We start from the raw sequence: 19,908 nt of genomic DNA on the forward strand, positions 1-19,908 counted from the left end.
ACACAATTTTCAAAGGCAGATAGATTTCTGATAATGGGGCAAAATCTGAGTTGAGTGTGATACTTAACACTTGTAAAATATTCTGTTTAGAAACTCTTTTCTTGTACCATCTGACCAATCCTCACAACATCTCTGAGATAAACAGGGCAGGTATAAGGACCCTGATGCCTACAGACAAGGTGAGCCATAGGTTTTACAGATAATGAACAGGAGCCTATACGACCTGAGGTGGACTAGGTTCTGTGTTCTAATTCTACCACTAACCAGTAACTTGACCTTGGGCAAGTCATTTGCCTCCCTGGGTCCCGTTTCCTCATCTGTGTAATGAGGATGCAGCATGTAGTGGCCGGGGCTGCAAAGACAAACACATATACTGAATGGCTTACACAACAAAAAATGTATTTTCTCACAGTTCTGGAGGCTAGAAACCAAAGGTGAGGGTACCGGCATGGTCAGATTCTGCTGAGAACCCTCCTCCTGGCTTGGAGATGGCCACCTCCTCACGGAGTCCTCAAAGGGTAAAGAGAGTGAAAGAGAAATCTTTCTTTGTCTTCTTATTCCTCTTTTTTTTTTTTTTTAAAGGCTTATTATCTTTTAGTAATCTCTATACCCAACATGGGGCTTGAACTCACGACCCTGAAATCAAAAGTCGTGTGCTCTTCTCACTGAGCTGGCCAGGCGCGCCTCTTTTCCTCTTCTTCAAAGGCTACTATCGGGTTAGGATCTCTTCCTCAATGACCTCATTTAACCTTTTTTTTTAAAGCATTGTTTTAAAATATTTTACTTATTTATTCATGAGAGATAGAGAGAGAGAGGCAGAGACACAGGCAGAGGGAGAAGCAGGCTCCATGCGAGGAGCCCGATGCAGGACTCGATCCTGGGACCGCGGGGTCACACCCTGGGCCGAAGGCAGGCGCTAAACCGCTGTACCACCGGGGCTGCCCTGACCTCATTAAACCTTAAGCACCTTCTGAAGACCTCATCCCCAGTCATGTTGGGGGTTAGGGCTTCAACAGAGGCACTTTAGCAGGGGACACGATTCAGTCCATCCTGGTGTCTGGGGTTCCGTAGCACACACAAGTCTGGCACAGATGTGTGTGGCATGAGTACTTCTGCCTTGCCTCCCAGGTTCAAGAAACCACACAAGGCCTATTTCTAGACTATTGGTGAGTGATCATTCTGAAGGCCTTCCACGCAGGCTTTTTTCCCTTTTCGAAGGCAAATTACAAGCCAAAGGTGATCCCTGGCTACAGCAGGTCTCTCCCAAGGCTGGCGCCTTAATGCACTTTCAGAAAGTAGGATGTTTAACTGTTATGCCTGGCCTTTGGGTGTGACATGCAATTCGTGCTACTGCATTTAGAAAGAACCTGGTGGTGAATGTCAACCTGGAGGTGGGTTTTATTTTTATTTATTTAGAAAGATTTTATTTATTTGAGAGGGAGAGAATGAGCAGTGGGAGGGGCGGAGGGGGAGAGGAGAGGATGAGAGAGAGAGAGAGAGAGGGGGGAGCAGACCATCTACTGAGCAGGGAGCCCGATGTGGGGCTCCATCCCGGGACTCAGAATCACAACCCCAGCTAAACACAGATGCTTAACCGACTGAGCCACCCAGGTGCCCCTTGGGGTGGGTTTCATTTACTCCATTTATTTATGTATAAAGATTTCATCTATTTATTCATGAGAGACACACAGAGAGAGGCAGAGACACAGGCAGATGGTGAAGCAGGCTCCCCGCAGGGAGCCCAGTGTGGGACTCGATCCCGGACCCCGGGGTCACACCCTGGATCACACCCTGAGCCAGAAGGCAGACACGTAACCCACTGAGCCTCCCAGGCGCTCCTGGAGGCGGGCATTAAATCAGAAATCTACAGCTGAATTTTCTAACAACCACGAAGCTTACCGAGCAAGCGTGGCCCTCCACCAAAGCACGCGGTACCTGTCATTCCCGCGTCACCCCTGAGCACCGGAACATGCCTCTGAGTGTAGCTTTGAGGTCAGAAGCAGCCTCTGGTAGAGAGCCAGCTTACCCAGGTCCCATCTAATTCCCTCCGATGGTAACCAACTGAGAGTTCCTGAGTCATTATTTTTTGGCTTAATACACTTATTGTCCAAAGTATAAATGTATTTTGGGCACTTAAATACAATTCCAACTAGAATATCCCAGGCTGATTGGAGCATTGCGTCGGAGTTGTTATATTCAGACCCGATACCCTTAGGAGTATGATGGTCTGAATTTCTGCAACCACTTTATTGGTTTCCTTCTCCTTATTCATGACGTGATCCGTACCTGCTTATACGGAGCCCCCCCCCCATTGTAAGGGTTCACCCTATGATCCTTTGATCTCCCGGTGGTGCAAAGGCGGGAGGCATTCCGTGGAACCACACTGAATCTGAATCTGGATCTGCTCCCAGGCTGGCGATCTGCAGGCGGCCGCAGCGAGTGGCAGCCCCGGGTCAGCTCGCGACCGCCAGGATCAACAGCCGGTCCGTTTACAACCGCCCTGTACCCAGACGGCAGCCACTTTTCCCGCTTTCAGGAAAGTATATTCAGTAAATTACATGAGCTAGGCAACGCTTCATTGTAGAAACAGGCTCTGCATTAGATGATCGTACCCAACCGGAGGCTAACGGAAGTGCCTGGAGCACGCTGGGGTGGGCTCCACGAAGCGACGTGTCCGCAGCACGCAAGCTGCATTACGTGCATTTTCCACTTATAACGGGGTTTTGTACCATTGATACGTAGATACTAACTTTACTCTGTTAGTAACTTCAAGCCCAAATGTATCTTTTGTATCTATTATACTTTTCATCTTTTTTTTAATCCAAACTGTCCAAATCTGATATTCTGTGAATTGGGAACATACTGAGCTTTCTGGATTGATCCTATAGAGCAGTGGTTCTCAAAAGGGGAGGATTTCCTACACTTGGGGACACTTGGCAATGTCTGGAGACATTTCTGATGATCACGACTGGGGTGGGGGTTGGGGGGTGGTGCAACTGGACTAGTGCTCATTTTCCTTGGGAAGGGATGTTATGAGGACAGAAAAAAGGCCCCAAACACTTTATAAAATCCTAACAGTCTCACAAGTTGGGAGAATTTCAAACTCCTTCCAAAAAGAATTAATTACTCCCTGTGCTTCCATTATTTTAGTGATTTCCACATATCCCTCCTCATTCCAAAAGGGTCTGTGGTGTTGACCCAATTTTCCCATATAAGGCTTACAAGGGGTTTAGGACTGAACAATACACGTTTGTTTCAGTTTAGGAGGAAAAACGATTTTGGAAGGACCAAGAAAAACGATCATGTTTTGGCAGTTAGAGGACGGAGTTACATTCCCCGTGTGTGTAGTGCTAAACGCTGAGAAGGATATTTTTATAAAGGATAAATCGCAGATGGTGTCCCGAAGTAGTTTACGATTCGCCTGACAGAGACGGGCTCAGCGCCGAGGGAGGAGGCCTCCCTTCCCGGGGCCTGTCCTCCCGCGGCCTCGGGGTGGGTGCAGCTCTCGGGCGCCCCTCCTGGGGGGGCAGGAAGGGGAACCGAGGCCCTCAGGTGGGGACCACGGGGCAAGGCCTGGAAGGGGGCGCCCGGCAGGCCGGGCTGGGGCGGTGAGTAAGCTAGTTCAGAGCTCGCGGGAAGGGGGCACTGACGCCGCAGGCAGGGCCCTGGAAGGGGCCAAGCTGCGTCTGCCACCGGCCTGCCCTCTCCTGGCGCATCCGCTCAGCCTCCCCCGGCAGCGCCTGCACCTCCCTGCTCCTCTTCCTGTCACAGACAAGAACTGTGTGTGTGTGTGTGTGTGTGTGTGTGTGTGAGAATGAGTCGCCCAGATCACAGCGCTCGCAAGGCCGGAGCGGCCGCCTGGTCACCACGCACCCCTCCAGGCCGCCTCTCCCCTCCAGGCCAAGAACAACAGAAATAACCGGCCAGACCACTGGGGGGAAGGGGGCTGCCCAGGGCGGGTCAGGGGGGTCAGGGGGTCGAAGTCAGCAGGGCCAGGGCTGCTGAGCCGTCCGGGCTGAGACCTGAGACAGGCGGCGGGTCTGTGACTTGGCAGTCGCGGTGACCTTTGGGAGCCCTTGGCAGCTCCTGCGGGACGGTGGCAAGAGGGACAGCAGGGGGGCCCAGGCCAGAGGACAGGGCAGAGGATGGGGCAGAGGGAACAGACACGTCCAACCTTTTCTTTGGACACTGGGACACTGTCCCCCGGCAGTGGAGCACCTGCCCTATTTGAGGGACCGAGACCCCCCGCCCCTGAAGGACAAGCTAACGCAGCTCAGAAGCGTCGTCCAAGCAGCGGGCATCGCACAGCCCGTCGCATGGAACTGAGGTGCAACACAGGATTTGGCTGGGGCCGGGCTCTTCAAGGGGACCATCTGCTTGGCCTTGTTCACGCACTGCTGGGCCCGACGGCAGCGGGTGACTAAGGCAGGGGACCGAGGCAACGACAGCCCAGGAGCTCATCTCAGACCCGCTCGGAGCCGCGGGCAGCAGGAAGCAAAGCGCCTGCCCGGCTCTGGAAGGGAGGCCAGGGAACAGCCCCCGCGGTCCACGGTCCACACTTGCACACCTGGGCTGCGGGGGCAGAGCACGACGGACACTGTCTCAAGGAGCTGTGGGGACTTCCCGGCCCCTGTCCCAGCTGCATGGCGGGTTTTACGACAAATCAAAGGTAGCTCTAGGGAGGCTGTCTTTTTCTCAAAGGGTAATTCCCTTCCTAGGGCAGCATTAAAGCCTGGAGAGGAAGGGGGAGGAGGAGGGGAAGGAGGGGGAGGACAAGGGAGGAGCAAGGAGAGGAGGAGACAGAAGGAGGAGGAGGGAGAGGAAGGAGGAGGAGGGAAGAGGGGGAGGAGGAGGGGGAGGAGGGACAGGTGGAGGAGGAGGCGGTCCCATGGCTGAGGAGCAGTTTGTCCGACTTTATCCCATAACCATGACCTCCCTCCAGCATCCCCGTGTCAATTCTAAAGTGTTCTAAGGCTTAATTATTCCCCCAAACACCCATGATGTTGCTCAGATCCAAGAACTACCACAGACCATAGATGTAGGAAAGGAAACCAGGAGCCTGAGACGCCTCGGGCCCAAAGAATCCCCCCGGGGGGCTCAGCGCGTGAGCACCTGCCTTCGGCCCAGGGTGTGATCCCGTGATCCGGGGTCCCAGAATCAAGTCCCACATCGGCTCCCTGCATGGAGCCTGCTCCTCCCTCTGCCTGTGTCTCTGTCTCTCTGTCTCTCATGAATAAATAAATAAAATCTTTAAAAAAAAAGAAAAGAATCTCAGGCTGGGATACTGCTGGTACATGCTTCCTGCCAAAACTCAGACGTGCGAGCTAAGTGCTTTGGCAATGAACTCTCACACTCTGGCTTAAGCAGGGAAGATACCAACAGGTATTTAATCTTTAAAAAATGCAACAGTTTGATGCTGGTGGGGCAGTGATTAACCTGCCTGCGTGAGTGTCCACAGATTCTTTTTCCTTTGTGTAACTCAGGCCACTAGGAAAGTTGGTGGCATCTGGTCTCCGTTTTTGGAAGTCTTCAAAAAACGTGACGTATGGGATGCCTGGGGGGCTCAGCAGTTGAGCATCTGTCTTGGGCCCAGAGCGTGACCCCGGGGTCCCAGGATCGAGTCCCATGTCGGGCTCCCTGCATGGAGCCTGCTGCTCCCTCTGCCTGTGTCTCTGCCTCTCTCTCTGGGTCTCTCATGAAGAAATAAATAAAATCTAAAAAAAAACAAAAACAAAAAACAAAAAAACATGCCGTATGCCAAATAGAGGGGAACCCGAGTGGCTCCGCTGCATCCGGGCCATCTCCCCACATACTCTGCGCGGCCTTGTCACCCGTCTCAGCCCTCAGCTGACTTTCCATCTTCCTTTGTCTACCTGGGAGGTTTCTCTCGCCCTGACATCCTCTTGAGACCTCTCCTGGTTCTCCTCTGCTGTTCCCTCAAACACACACATAGAGCCTTCGCATTTAGGAGGTGGCCAAGGCTGAGGACTAACAAGGACGGGGCCGCGGCCACTGGCCAGTTCCTTCCCACAACACCGGGGTTGGGGAGTGAGCGAGACAGACAAAGCCTGGCGCTGGAGCACTCCCTCCCTCGGGAGGTGGACAATAAACAAAACTGCCAACTTACAGGGAAAACTAGGACGGACTACGGAGGAAAACAAGGCCGGGAGGAGGCCAGGAGTGCTTTTGGGAGAGAACTTTTATTTTTTTTTAATTTTTTAAAGATTTTATTTATTCATTCATAGAGACACACAGAGAGAGAGAGACAGAGGCAGAGACACAGGCAGAGGGAGAAGCAGGCTCCCTGCAGGGAGCCCGACGCGGGACTCAATCCCAGGTCTCCAGGGTCACGCCCTGGGCTGCTGGGGGCCCTAAACCGCTGCGCCACAGGGGCTGCCCAGAACTTCGTTTTAGAGGCGTAGTCGTACTTTGGGCAAAGCCAAAAAGAAGTGAGGGCACAAACCCAGCAGATGTCGTCGGGGAAGGGCATTCCCAGAGAGCACCACCAGGGCCGGGGCTCCGAGGCCGCGAGCCAGCCGGGATGGGCAGAGGCCGAGCGCCTTCCTGGACCCTGAGCCACACTCACCTGGGCCTGGGCCTCAGCCTGGCTCCGTAAACCTCCGGGGCCTCGGACTCGTCTCTCATTTATACACAGTTAGCCACCAAGGGTAATTGCAAAGGGGTAAAAGAGATACAGAAAGGAAAAGTATCCATCACAGGCCCTGGATCATGCCCAGCTCCTCCCCAGCACGCAGGGGCCCCTCGCCTCTCCCTCGGCGACGGGGCTCCTCTCCTCTAACTCCCGTTGCGGCCGAATAAAACGCGTCCAGAAGTATTGCCGTTCAAGGGCCTCTGTGAGTGAGACATTACCCGGTGGAAGAAAAAAAAAAAGCCCCTGCAAGTGATATGCATCTATGTATAGTATTGTTGGCAAACAGTAACATTTCACTATCCACGTTACAAAATCCAGAATTCACAGCAAACTATTAATGTTGACTATCGATCGCCAAGAGGAAAGACTACTAAAGACTCTAGCCATTGAGCTTCTACCTTCCACAAGCACGTAGCACGTCAGCACCTCACGATGAGCACGTGCTGCTCTCACGAGCAGAAATCACAGCACAGGCTAGCGTTGGCGCAGGAGAAGTGATTTCCTGGCCTCTCCGACATCAGTATCCAGGAGCCGCTATTCCACCTTGCTCACCAAGCGAGGCCTGCCGGGGGGCCCCGACCTTAGGAACCCTTACTCCTTCTCAGAGAGGAAAGTGGGTGCACATAAGGCCAAAGGGAGCTACGGGGTTCACAGATGAAGGTCCTACAGGGGGGCCACGTAAGGCCAAAGGGAGCTATAGGGTCCTACAGGGGGGCGCCTGGCTGGCAAGCGAATTATGTGCACCCTTTTGGGAAGGGGATGCATTAACTCATGGATTGTGAGTCACTTTCTTAGCAAAATTAAAACTCTTGCAAAGGCTGCCACCAGGGAGAGAAGAAGATTCAGTGAAAATAAAGTATCTTAAAGTAAGCTGTGAACTTCTTTTATGATTCAAGATTATTGACACTGAAAAAAAATATTTGAAAGAATAGTAAAAATACTATAACAAAAAAAAAAAAACCCACATATTTCACAACTAAGTAGCTCAACAAGGTCAGTCAAAGAAAGACAAATAAGCCAGTTCCCAGTGTTTTAGTCAATGATGCATTAAAATGTGCATTACAATCAGTCACTGCAACGCATGCTACCTTGAGCTTGGAAAAATTTTAGTTGCTCTCCTCACCTCCAAAAAAACCCCAAAACACACTTGGTGAGAGGAAAATATAATGCGTAAGCATCTGTAGCTGATCATACGGCTTTTCCCAGTTTAGATATATGATTCGAGAAAAAAAAATGTAGTCCAGAAACATTTTTACATTCCTCAGATGACCACTGCACCCAAAAGGATGCTCAGCTCTGCATTAAATAAAATCCTGCTTGAATGGTAGAGCAGACTTCTTCTACTTCTTGGATGCTTTCTAATTATGAGATTTCTGACTGAAGAAAACAGCGATGCTCTACGTCGGAAAACCCATTTCCTCTCCAGAAATCAAGCAACACTGCTCTTTGCTTTTTTGCTGCTTCTCCAGTAACATCAGGACTCCTCTTGAGTTTATCTGATCATAGACTGGAAATCCTCAGGGCGGAAAGACTCCAACTCAGCATTTCCATAAGTACTAGGGAATGTGCTCTTCTAAAACCCAGGGTTTTCCATGAAGCAAAATTGCTATGCAAATTGCTTTACTGTCAACACAGTATAATGAAAAAAAGTAAGATCATGTTCTACAACCAGTCATATTGCCTGAGGAGGAAAAAAGAGAGCTTATGGAATTTGTAAGGGAGTCTTGTATTTCCTAATATCAGCCCTAAATTAGCCCTAAATTTATAATTAAAAGCTGTACCTTCCACGGGATATAATTTTCAAATAACCCGTCATACTTACCTCTATCTTTCTCACCACCATCTTAAATACGTGACTTGAATGTAAAAGTGCGTAGCCCCACCGAGTGGGTTTTCCATGGATGCAACTATAGAAATTTCTAAGTCTATGAGAACTACTAGGAATGTGTAGCGAAAGTCCATTACTTGCATTATCATAATTCACTTGCAAAAAAAAAAAAAAAGAGTCAGTATATACCCATAGCTGAATGCACAGATTCTAAGATTATTCAAGTGAATACATGCCGCCACTGTAGAGAGACTGGTGCACAACCGGTGTGGATTCCTTCACCCCCCTAAGGAATTCATGTGCTGGTGTGATAGACAATGTTGTTCTCATGACTGGCACTGAGACCACAAGTGAGTGTGCGGGGTGGCAGAAGACTGGAGTGGGATGCGATAATGAAAAGCATGAGTGATTCATTCTATTTGATGCGCATACATTTTATAGATTTAAATCTGAAGGAAAACAACTTTTTTGAACTTAAATGCTTGCTTGAGAGCGCTAAGTGGAAGCACGTCTAGGATACCACTTCTTGCAGGCTCAGTGCCACCTCAAAAAATTCCACACAGACCCATCCTGAAACAACGATTTCTCCTACTGGAAAGCCACTAAGGTTGATGTGGAATCTGTGAAAGGGGAATCAGGTCCAAGCAGGTTCGCGCGTGCACAAGCTCGACCTTAACTAAAGCACAGAGGCAGCGACAGCACCAGGGTTAAAGGTTCCTCCCCGTGCCCATCGACCCCCGGCAATCAGACGCACGTGAGTTTGCATCTTTATCCTCGCCACGTCCTGACTGTGTGACCTTGGGCACGTTAGCTAAGCTTTCTTAGTCTTAGCTTCTTCATCTTCCATACGGAGAGAACGGGTTCCTTGTGAGGATTAAGTGATAGCACGCACAAGCACCCCTTAGCCCGATACCTGGCACATATGCACACTTAAGAACGTGTCCTCATGATTAGATGGGGCACACTGACTGCATTTGACAAGCACTGAGTTCTGCTGCCATAGCCCAATGGCTGGTGATACTCATTTTCTTTCTTTCTTTTAAACAGAGCTGCTTTTTTTTTTTTTTTTAAAGACTTAGTTACTTATTCATGAGAGACACAGAGAGAGGCAGAGACACAGGCAGAGGGAGAAGCAGGCTCCCTGCAGGGAGCCGGATGCAGGACTTGATCCTGGACCCTGGGGTCACACCCTGGGCTGAAGGCAGGTGCCCCACCGCTGAGCCACCCGGGCGTCCCGTGATGCTCACTTTCATTTTATGCCTCTAGTTTTTACTATTCCTTTTACCACAGTATGCGGGGAGGGGCAGAGAAAGGTCATCAGTTCCACGTATCCCACTTTTTGCACCTGCTGCTCCAAGCAAGGGGGAGCTCGGAAATCCGTAACGTGGACACTGAAGCGAAATTCAGTCATCAGGACATGTTGTAAGTGTGTGGAATAGAAACAATTCATGTAATTTATATCATGTGGAGCATCAAATCACAGGTTTTATTTTAAAAGAGCAAAACCCAAGCAATATTCAAGAAGGCAGGAAAAGCCAGTGTGGGCCTGTCGCTGGTGTTAGTGACGAAGTGGGGATCGGTGGGTCTGACTTCCAACAGGTGGCAAGATTCAGTCATCCTCGGATGCAACGTCCTGATGAGTTTGGTATGGGAGCCCGAGGGGTCCCCAGGGGTCCCGAGCACCGGGTTCAAGGCCTCGCTGCTGCCATCAGCGGACAGCCTGCTGCCTCTCAGCCTCGTTGGCAAGTTGGCAGAGACCCGCTTGCCCTGGGCTGCGCCTGCCCGCGACGGGACCCGGCCTGACTGCGAGGCTGACCCCGCACCCGACCCTGCCTGCGAGGCTGACCCCGCACCCCGACCATGCAGGGGATGCTGCTCTCCGAGCCCCGACCCTGCCGGGGATGCTGCCCCCTGCGCCCTGACCCCGCCGGGGATGCTGCCCTCCGCGCCCCGACCCCGCCGGGGATGCTGCTCTCCGTGCCCCGACCCCGCCGGGGATGCTGCTCTCCGTGCCCCGACCCTGCCGGGGATGCTGCCCCCTGCGCCCTGACCCCGCCGGAGATGCTGCCCTCTGCGCCCCGACCCTGCCGGGGATGCTGCCCCCTGCGCCCTGACCCCGCCGGAGATGCTACCCCCGGCGCCCCGACCCTGCCGGGGATGCTGCCCCCGGCGCCCCGACCCTGCAGGGGATGCTGCTCTCCGTGCCTCGACCCTGCCGGGGATGCTGCCCCCTGCGCCCTGACCCCACCGGGGATGCTGCCCCCCGCGCCCCGACCCTGCCGGCGGTGCTGCCCCCCGCGCCCCGACCCTGCCGGCGGTGCTGCCCTCCGCGCCCCTACCCTGCCGGGGATGCTGCCCCCCGCGCCCCGACCCTGCAGGGGATGCTGCCCCCCGCGCCCCGACCCTGCCGGCGGTGCTGCCCCCCGCGCCCCGACCCTGCCGGCGGTGCTGCCCCCCGCGCCCCGACCCTGCCGGGGATGCTGCCCTCCGCGCCCCGACCCTGCCGGCGGTGCTGCCCCCCGCGCCCCGACCCTGCCGGGGATGCTGCCCCCCGCGCCCCGACCCTGCAGGGGATGCTGCCCCCCGCGCCCCGACCCTGCCGGGGATGCTGCCCCCCGCGCCCCGACCCTGCCGGCGGTGCTGCCCTCCGCGCCCCGAACCTGCCGGGGATGCTGCCCCCCGCGCCCCGACCCTGCAGGGGATGCTGCCCCCCGCGCCCCGACCCTGCCGGCGGTGCTGCCCCCCGCGCCCCGACCCTGCCGGCGGTGCTGCCCCCCGCGCCCCGACCCTGCCGGCGGTGCTGCCCCCCGCGCCCTGACGGAGCCCCTCGCAGCGGCCGCGGCCGAGCACAGGGGCCGGGCGGACTCTGCGCCCCCACAGCAGCCCCCGACCCGGACCCGCAGGGCCCCCGGCAGCGGCCCCCGCAGCGCAGCCCGCGCGGTTCCCGGCTGCAGGGCGGACGCGGGCGAAGCGCGGGAGGGAAGAGCGTCCGCGGCGGCCGAGCCCAGCAGCCCCAGCCAGGGGAGCCGCGAGCCCGCACGGCCCCGCACGCCGCCGCCCCCGCGAGCCGGGATGAAGGTCAGCGCCGGGTCCCCCCGCCCCGCACCGGCCGGACGCGGGCTCCGGGACGGGCTCCGGGGAGGAGGCCCCGCCACGCGCCGACATACCTGCTGCCTGGGCCGGGATCCGATCTGCTCTGCGGCGGCGCGGCTCGCGCTCCCGGGCCCCCGGGCTCCCGGCTCCGGGCCGCGGCCTCCGCTCCTCCGCCCCCCGCGCTCGGGGCGCGCGCGGCCTCGTCCTCCGGCTCCCGGGCCCGCGCCTGCGCCCTCGCTCCGCCGCCCGCGCCCCGCGCGCCCGCGCCCCGCTCCTCCGCGCGCACGCGCCCCGGCGGCCGTCCCGGAGCCCGCGGGGGGAGGGGGAGGGGGAGGGGGAGGAGGGGAGGGGAGGGAGGGGAGGGCGCGCTCCGTGCAGCCCGCACAGCTCCCGCAGGTGTTGGCTCCGTCCCGCTGTGCCCCGGGGCCTCTGACCCCCGGTGCCCGCTGTCCGGGCCCGCCTGCCGGGCCTCGGCCGGGACCCCCGGACGCCCGCGCTCCTTAGCCCGCCGCGGCCGTCCTCCACGAAGGCTTTTTGGACGCGCTGCTCGCCCTCGTCCGTGACATTCCGACGCGGCTGTGACGGGGCCGGGGTGCGCACCGCAGGCCTGGGTGGCCGCGTCCGGGGCGGGGGGGCTGTGCCCTCGACGGGAGGGCCGCGGGGCTGGGGGCGGGGCGGGGGCGGGGCGGGGGCGGGGCTGGGCCGGGCGGGGCTGGGTCTGGGGGCGGGGCTTGGGGCGGGGCGGGGCGGGGCTGGGGGCGGGACGGGGCGTGGCGGGGGCGTGGCGGGGCGGCGGCCCGGCGCGCAGCAGGTGTCCCGCGGCCCCGACGACAGTCCTTGTCCGTGCCGGTGTCCACCCTCTGACGTCTGCGAGCGCCGCCCGTGTCCTCAGTTCTTGCCAAAAATACAGCCACGGGGCCCTGACACTTCTGCCGAAACACTTGAAGGGTCTGGGAACCCCGGTTTACGCACGCGGTCCGGGGGGCTTGGCCCCGCCCCCGCGACGTCGCCCCGCCCCCGCCCAGCCCCTCCGTCCCGCCCTCGGCCCCGCCCCCGCCCCGCCCCGCCCCCGCCCGCCCGTCGCCCCGCCCCTCCGTCCCGCCCCCGGCCCCGGCCCCGCCCCCGCCCGCCCGTCGCCCCGCCCCCGCCCGGTGCCCGCCCCCTCTGCTCCGCGGGCCGCAGGGTGGAGGCTGGCGGTGGAGCGACCTCGCCCGGTCGCGGGGTTCCGCGGAGGCTGGGTCCCCGGCCTGGAGCGGGGAGTCCGTGGGAGGAGCGGGGCTCCCGCGGGGCGAGCTGGGCCGGGGCTCCGCGTGCCGCTCGGCTGACGGGTTCGGAGGGAGCTGGCCTGCAGGTGACGCGGGAGCTCCGTGCGCGCCCCGGCTTGTCGGTGACCGGGGGGGTCGGGGCGGGCCAGGCCGCGGGTGACCCTGGGCGCCCCGAGGGCGTAGCACCCACACGCTGCCCGGCACCCCGACTCGCAGGGTCGCGGGCTGCCGGAGTCCGCAGCCCGAGGCGGTTTGCGGATCCGGGTGCGACCCCCTTGGAGGAGTCCCTGGCCCGCGCCTCCCGGGGGGCACCGACCCTGTTCCGGTAGCCGCAGCTCCAGGACGCGCAGGGCCACCACCGCGGACGGGGAAGGTGAAGAAAACCCCAAACGCGTATAATGTGCCGGGTCTACGCCGCCCCCTGGTGGGCACCCGGGCGTCCGCGCTCCCGCGAGGTCGTTCTCGGGGTTGCAACCGGGTGGACCAGGTGCACCGGGTGGACCAGGTGGACCAGGTGCACCGGGTGGACCAGGTGGACGGAGTGGGCCAGGTGCACTGGGTAGAGCAGGTGGACCAGGTGCACCGGGTGGACCAGGTGGACGGAGTGGGCCAGGTGCACCGGGTAGATCAGGTGGACCAGGTGCACCGGGTGGACCAGGTGGACGGGGTGGACCAGGTGGACGGAGTGGGCCAGGTGCACCGGGTAGATCAGGTGGACCAGGTGCACCAGGTGGATCAGGTGGACCAGGTGCACCAGGTGGCCTTTCTCCAAACCGGCCCTCCTCTCACTTTCAGATTCTCCCCCAACCGGAGGAGGACAGCTCTGACCAGCCTCTTGGCGTTAGCTTGTTCTTAAACACACCTGTGAGACTCACTTGGGGTTTCCTGTTCAAAACCAGATTCTGGGGATCCCTGCGGGGCTCAGTGGTGGAGCACCTGCCTTCGGCCCACGGCGTGACCCCGGGGTCCCAGGATGGAGTCCCGCGTCCGGCTCCCTGCGTGGAGCCTGCTTCTCCCTCTGCCCGTGTCTCTGCCTCTCTCTGTGTGTGTCTCTCGTGAATAAATAAATAAAAATCTTAAACAAGCAAACCCAAAACAGATTCTGGAGCCTTACCTCAAATCCATTAAAGTGTCACCTACAGGAGAGTAACACGTGACTGTTATTTTGCCTGCTCCAGGGACTCTCACAGTAGGGAGGTTGGAGGATGCTAGAGCTGTAAGAACAGGTGCTGCTTGGGGGGACCAGGTGACTAACCGGAGGGAGCCTTCTGGGTGAGGGAGTTCCGCAGTGGAAGAGCTTCACTGAGTTAAGCTTGTGTGTCGCTTTCCTGCCAGACATGCGGCTCCTGGTGTGGCGGCCACTGGCACCGTAGCCCACTGCAAAATGCCTTTTGAGGGAAGTCAGATGCTTCTTTTTAAATGAGCTCTACACCCAATGTGGGGTTGAACCCATGACCGCAAGGTCGTGAATCACATGCTCTGCCAACTGGGGACCCCAGGACTTCTCTGGGTTAAAAAGACTCTTTTCAAGAGTATCAGCATGTGGAGGCCGAGAAAATCAAGGCCATTCCACCTCAAGTTCAGCGTCTCAGGGCCCTGGGAATAAGAGCTGAACTGTACAGGAAAAACCGCACAACACCCTTGACGGAGAGTCCCATAACAGAATGAGAACAGAGCTTAATGCCCTTGACAGAAAATCCCATATCAGAATGAAAGCAGAGCTCAGAACGCCCTGGACAGAGACAGAAAGTCCCATATTGGAATGAAAACAGAACTTAAGAAATTCCTCCCCCCTTCTGAAAATCCCCTAGACCAGCCCATAAAAACCCAGCTGGAAGCCCCCTCGGGGTCCAAGTCCCTGCTCCACTGGGTGGGGTGCACTTGGACCCAAGCTTGAGCTTGTGAATAAACCCTCATGTGTTTGCATCGGTGTCGGCTCCTCGGTGGTTTCTTGGATTCGCAATCTTGGGCACAGCAAGCATCACATAATCAGAAAGTGTGCGCACGCGTGTAGCTAGGGAGTTACAGCGGGGTGGGTTAGACGTTACGGTGGTCTTGTGAATGTGTGCAAAAGACTGATGGCAGTTACAATTTGTTCTCTTGTAGTTGCTCCTAAGAATAGAACATATGCATCTGATGCCACGTGATTGTGAAATTTAATACCAATTCAATCTTAAATTGTTCAGGTGTCTGTTAATACTTTAAAACCTTTTCTGGTATCGATTTATAGTGCAACCTCATGTATTTGGGACATGCAGGGAGAAGGCCAATCGGAGTTAATGAGAATCCTGAAAAACGGAGTATGTGTGACTTCAATACATATAGACTCATCTGTATGGTTATTTACCCAAGTAAATGTATAGAAATGCAGAGTAAGGGGATCCCTGGGTGGCCCAGTGGTTTGGCACCTGCCTTTGGCCCAGGGTGCGATCCTGGGGTCCCGGGATCGAGTCCCACGTCGGGCTCCCTGCATGGAGCCTGCTTCTCCCTCTGCCTGTGTCTCTGCCTCTCTCTCTCTCTCTCATGAATAAATAAATAAATAAATCTTAAAAAAAAAAAAAAGAAAAGAAATGCAGAGTAATCCAGAGCTTTGGGCACAGTTCATGTCCTCCTTTGGTCCATATCTCTCATTTAAATAATTCTTAATTGTTAAACAGAGGTAGCACTACAATTGTAAGGATGAAGAAACCAAACCTGATTGCTTCAGTGTCGTTATTTCATGTGATCAGTTAGGGTTTTCATTTGCGTGGAAAATTTAAGGGCGAAACAAAGTACAAACTTTGAGGTATAACATTTCTGGTTGGTAAGTACAAATTTTAGTTCATATATGAAATTATTCTTTTAAATAATTGAATGAAATATTTTTAGCTTTGAAATTTATTCTTTTTTGTTAATGTTTACTAAAGAACAAGAGAATAGGAGATGTATTGTGTTTATTTAGTACTTCAACAGACCAAAATGTAGAACTTTCTTCAAAAATGTTAATTGCAGTACTTTTTTGGGGGTGCTATAATATTTATTTTATATTGGCATATAAGTGGAGTTGAATAAAAGAATTTTCATGGCCTGGGGGTGCCTGGGTAGCTCAGTCAGTTAAGCATTCAACTTTTGATTTCAGCTCAGGTCATGATCTCAGGGTGAGATGGAGCCCTGAATCCACACTCTGCGTGGAGTCAGCTTGGCATTCTCTCCCACTGCCCATGTCGTCCCTCCGCCCCCCAAGCTCACTTGTGTGCACATGCGTGCTCTCTCTCTCTCGAATAAAAAAATAAAATCTTAAAAAAAAGAATTTTCACAATCAGTATCTTTCCTGGCTATTATATTTGCTTCATTTCATGATCATTACTTGAAATAATTTTGTCACATAGAGGAAGTGGCGTTAAAAATAATACCCCCTGTATGTCATATTCTGATTATACCACTGGGCTAAAATGATCACAAAGTGAATGGTATTCAAATTAAGTGCGCTTTACTGTAAGCTTAATATTTAGAATCTTAATTGTCCTTCATGAAGAAACTGTTCCTTTGGCTATATAATTCATGTGCCAAAATGGAATATCAGTGATCGTATATTTATATATATTATATATATTTTATGTATATTTATACATATTATATATGTGTATATACACGTGTGTATATATATTTTAAAACATGAAAGTGGTCCAATATTCCAATTCTAGTAAAATTGGGCTATTTTAAAACTTAGCAAGCACAGGTCGATGTGTTTATTGATGGAATCTTAATAATTGCTGACATTTATTAAATGTTTATGATGTGTCAGATAACATTCTATGTGCTTTATATGAATTAATCTTTCTTACAACCACCCTATTGAGAAGGTACAGTTATCTCATTTCATAGATGAGAAAACTGAGGCACAAAGGGATTAAGTAACTTGCTCAAGATCACACGCTGGTAAGTGAAGGAACCAAGATTCATCCTGATTCAGAGGCCCCAGGTTCAACCCCAGTGCCTCAGTGACTCATACATATACACCAAATTGTGCCTCAATGAGTTTGAGAAATCATTTTGTAGCGAGAGAAGCTTTCTGGATTTCTCACTACCCTGGAGGCAAAGGGTTCCGTTGCTAATTCCTTCTGTAACTTTGAATAAGGCAATTTAGTAAATGTCCCTTATTTAGAGAGGCTTGAACTTACTCCATCTAGAAATTCTCTGAATTTCTTTCTAGTTATAAATTTTGATGTTTCTAGGATACTGTAAAGAAGAAAGTTTGATTTTTCATTTATCTAATAGACTAAAAATGAACTAGAGAAATAAAGAACTAGCATGATTGAACTTAAGGTAGATAAATCTTTGATGCTTTGCAGTTGCAAAATTACACTACTGTTAAATCTTTTATGTTCATCGTTTGTGTGACTATAGAAAGACCATAAACTTCTTTGGGATTGATTGTGCATTCCAAAAATTAGCTCGGTATAAAAACTTACATTATCCACATATGCTACTTTTATATAATTGAGGTGCTGTGAGCCTTGACCTTCTCAGTGCCATATAAAGTAAAGCTCTTTGGGGGGAATGAACTTTTAAAGCGGAAGATAGATCATACTGTATACCACTTTTCCTCCTTTCTCATGAAGGTTATTACCTTATTGAAATGATGATTATTAACTCCCTATCCGTAATATTTTTCCTTGGTAGAGACATAATATAAAAAAGTGACTTAAAAAATAAAAAGATTGATTGATTGATTTGAGAGAGAGCGAGTGCATGGGGTGGCAGAGGGAGAGGGGAAGCTGACTCCCTGCTGAGCATGGAGCCTGAGGTGCTGAGCTCTATCTCAGGATCCTGAGACTGTGAGCCAAGACCAAGAGTCCAATGCTGAACCAACTAAGCCACAGGCACCCTAAAAAATAAGTTTTTTAAAAAAAGAAAAAGATTTTTTATTTATTCATTTGAGAGAGCGCAAGTGAGAGCACTAGCAGGGAGCAGAGGGGAGGGCTAGAGGGAGGGGGAGAAGCAGACTCCCCACTGAACAGGGTGCCTGGCAGGCTGGGGGCTCAACTGCAGGACCCTGGGATTGTGACCTGCGCCCCAGGCAGACCGACTGAGCCACCCGGGCACCCTAAAAAGTAACTTTTATAATAAAAGAAATACAGTTCCTTGCCATCCCCTCAAACTCCCTGCTTGGAAGGGCATTAGCCTCCACTCAATACTCTTTTTTTTTTTTAATTTCAGAGACTGAGAGAACATGAGCAGAGGGAAGGGCAGAGGGATAGGGACGAGCCCACTAGGGGTTCAGTCCTACAACCCCGAAAACATGACCTGAGCTGGAATCAAGAGTCAGATTCTTAACTGACTGAGCCCCCCAGGCACCCCAATACTCTTAATAAAATTTCATTTCCCTCTTAATCCAACTTTTAGCCTTGTATATGATAATAAATAGTTTTCCTGGGCTTAAAAAAAAAGATTGGAGAAGGAGGACAAATTAAAGATATTAACAAAGTAAAATTTCTGCTGTTTGTTTATGAAATCCTCAAGGGTATCACCAAATAAAAGAAAAAGCTCATATGAAATTTGTAAACATTCTACTTTCCTTCTCTTCATGTGTTCCTAAAATTGTTATGTAAAATATTTTCCATTTTCCTTTTTCTTTATGGCTGCCATAATTTCTATCCAAGCAGAGGAAATAGAGGTGAACTATAGAGTGAGAGCCAGTTTCCTCTCTGCTGTACAATCTAGGAGAAAAAAACCTTTACCCAAGGACAAATCAGGTAAGTTAGTATTTGTTAATTCATTCTTTCTAAGTTTTGGGGCCATACAAGTAGCCATATTTTGTCAACTATAACCATAGATCATGGGTTTAATTTAACTAAGAGACAATGAGGTAGACTCCACAGTATGCAATGTTCTGTAACTTTTAAGTTATAGAAGCTTGGGTCTCGATTCTAATATTTGAGAAGTCTGTATATACAGAACCATAAAAACATTAAGAACAACAACTGTAAACTGGTTAAATCTACGTCTGGTCTTCGTGATTTAAAAACAATATGAATAAAAAAATAAAAATAGATAAAAACAATATGAATAGAAGTAAAGAAGGTTAAGAAAGTTTTGGAGAATAGGAGTCTGGAAAATAGTCTAAGTCGTTAAGCTTGGAAAAGTAAAGGCTAAGAGGTGATCGTGCTTTTTGAGTAGGTGAGATACCATCCCGCCGAGAGTGGTGCCTGTTGTTTTCCCATCTCGAGAGGGGGATGCAGCAGGATAAATTTACATGGGAAAGATCAAAGATTTTAAAATTAAGGATGTTTAATATTAGAATGATTTACATTGGAAAGTTGTAGAATCCACTTTCTAAAAGGTGTAAGTAGCCTGATCCTCCGCCAAGAATAGCTTATATACCCACTGACACATCCATCTAATTTTATGATGCTATTGTTTGTTTTGAAAACACTGATTTTTGTCTAAGGCAGTGGCTAACATGGTATATTTCTAATCATCGAATATTTAAACTTACAGAACTGACTTTAGGAGTATTACGGAAAATTACAAAGTTATTTTATGGGCCCAGAAATAATCGCATATTTTACTCAGTTCCATTGTTGGCCACGTAACCATCATTAACATGTTTTTTTATGTGATTATTATATGAAACTCTCCAAATATATACATGTTAACATTGACAGAAATTGAATTATGGACTCTAAGTGAATTACCTCTACCAAGACTCAAGAGATGGGTGGGAGGATAAATTTAATGATGATTGTGTTCAGGATTGTTGAGAACTGCTCTCTGAAATGTGCGATGCGGTGGAGGATCGGCACGGTAAGTGGACCCACAGCGTGATAATCTGAAAATGGCCTTTGGGAACAACAAAAAACAAAAAAACAAAAAAAAAAATGCTGTTCCCCTCTTCTTTCCATTGATTCAGAGAAAGAGGGGAAAGGAAGGACTAAATAGTTATATTGGAAAAGGCACCTTGTGATTTCAGGGAAAACCAGATTTCTATGAAGGGTGAACTGCAGAGAACGAAAAAAATAAACTTAGGATAAGTGGAGTTTATCCTCCAAGAAGTGGACGCTCGTAGATGGGAGTTAGGTGGAAGGTGA

General features: G+C 52.3%; 1 protein-coding gene and 1 long non-coding RNA gene across 5 annotated transcripts in view; one reads left to right on the forward strand and one right to left on the reverse strand.

Moving 5' to 3' along the window:
• The window catches only part of TMEM266 (transmembrane protein 266), an 89,423-nt gene extending 77,646 nt beyond the window's left edge, over window positions 1-11,777 (reverse strand). For 2 of the 4 annotated variants that reach the window (XM_077882057.1, XM_077882056.1), the window contains exon 1: window positions 11,648-11,775. The gene's annotated coding sequence lies outside the window, so the exon portion shown is untranslated. Of the gene's footprint in view, window positions 1-11,647 lie in introns of all 4 variants that reach the window. The other 2 variants (XM_077882055.1, XM_077882058.1) reach the window with 2 other exon arrangements.
• A 976-nt stretch (window positions 11,778-12,753) lies between these two features.
• LOC144302910 (uncharacterized) lies at window positions 12,754-13,934 on the forward strand. Its single transcript, XR_013369906.1, has 2 exons — window positions 12,754-12,924; window positions 13,634-13,934. It is a non-coding gene; the product is annotated as an uncharacterized LOC144302910 (long non-coding RNA).
• Window positions 13,935-19,908: the final 5,974 nt, after the last annotated feature.

The sequence above is a fragment of the Canis aureus genome, chromosome 32 (genome assembly GCF_053574225.1).
Source record: "Canis aureus isolate CA01 chromosome 32, VMU_Caureus_v.1.0, whole genome shotgun sequence".
Classification (NCBI taxonomy): domain Eukaryota; kingdom Metazoa; phylum Chordata; class Mammalia; order Carnivora; family Canidae; genus Canis; species Canis aureus.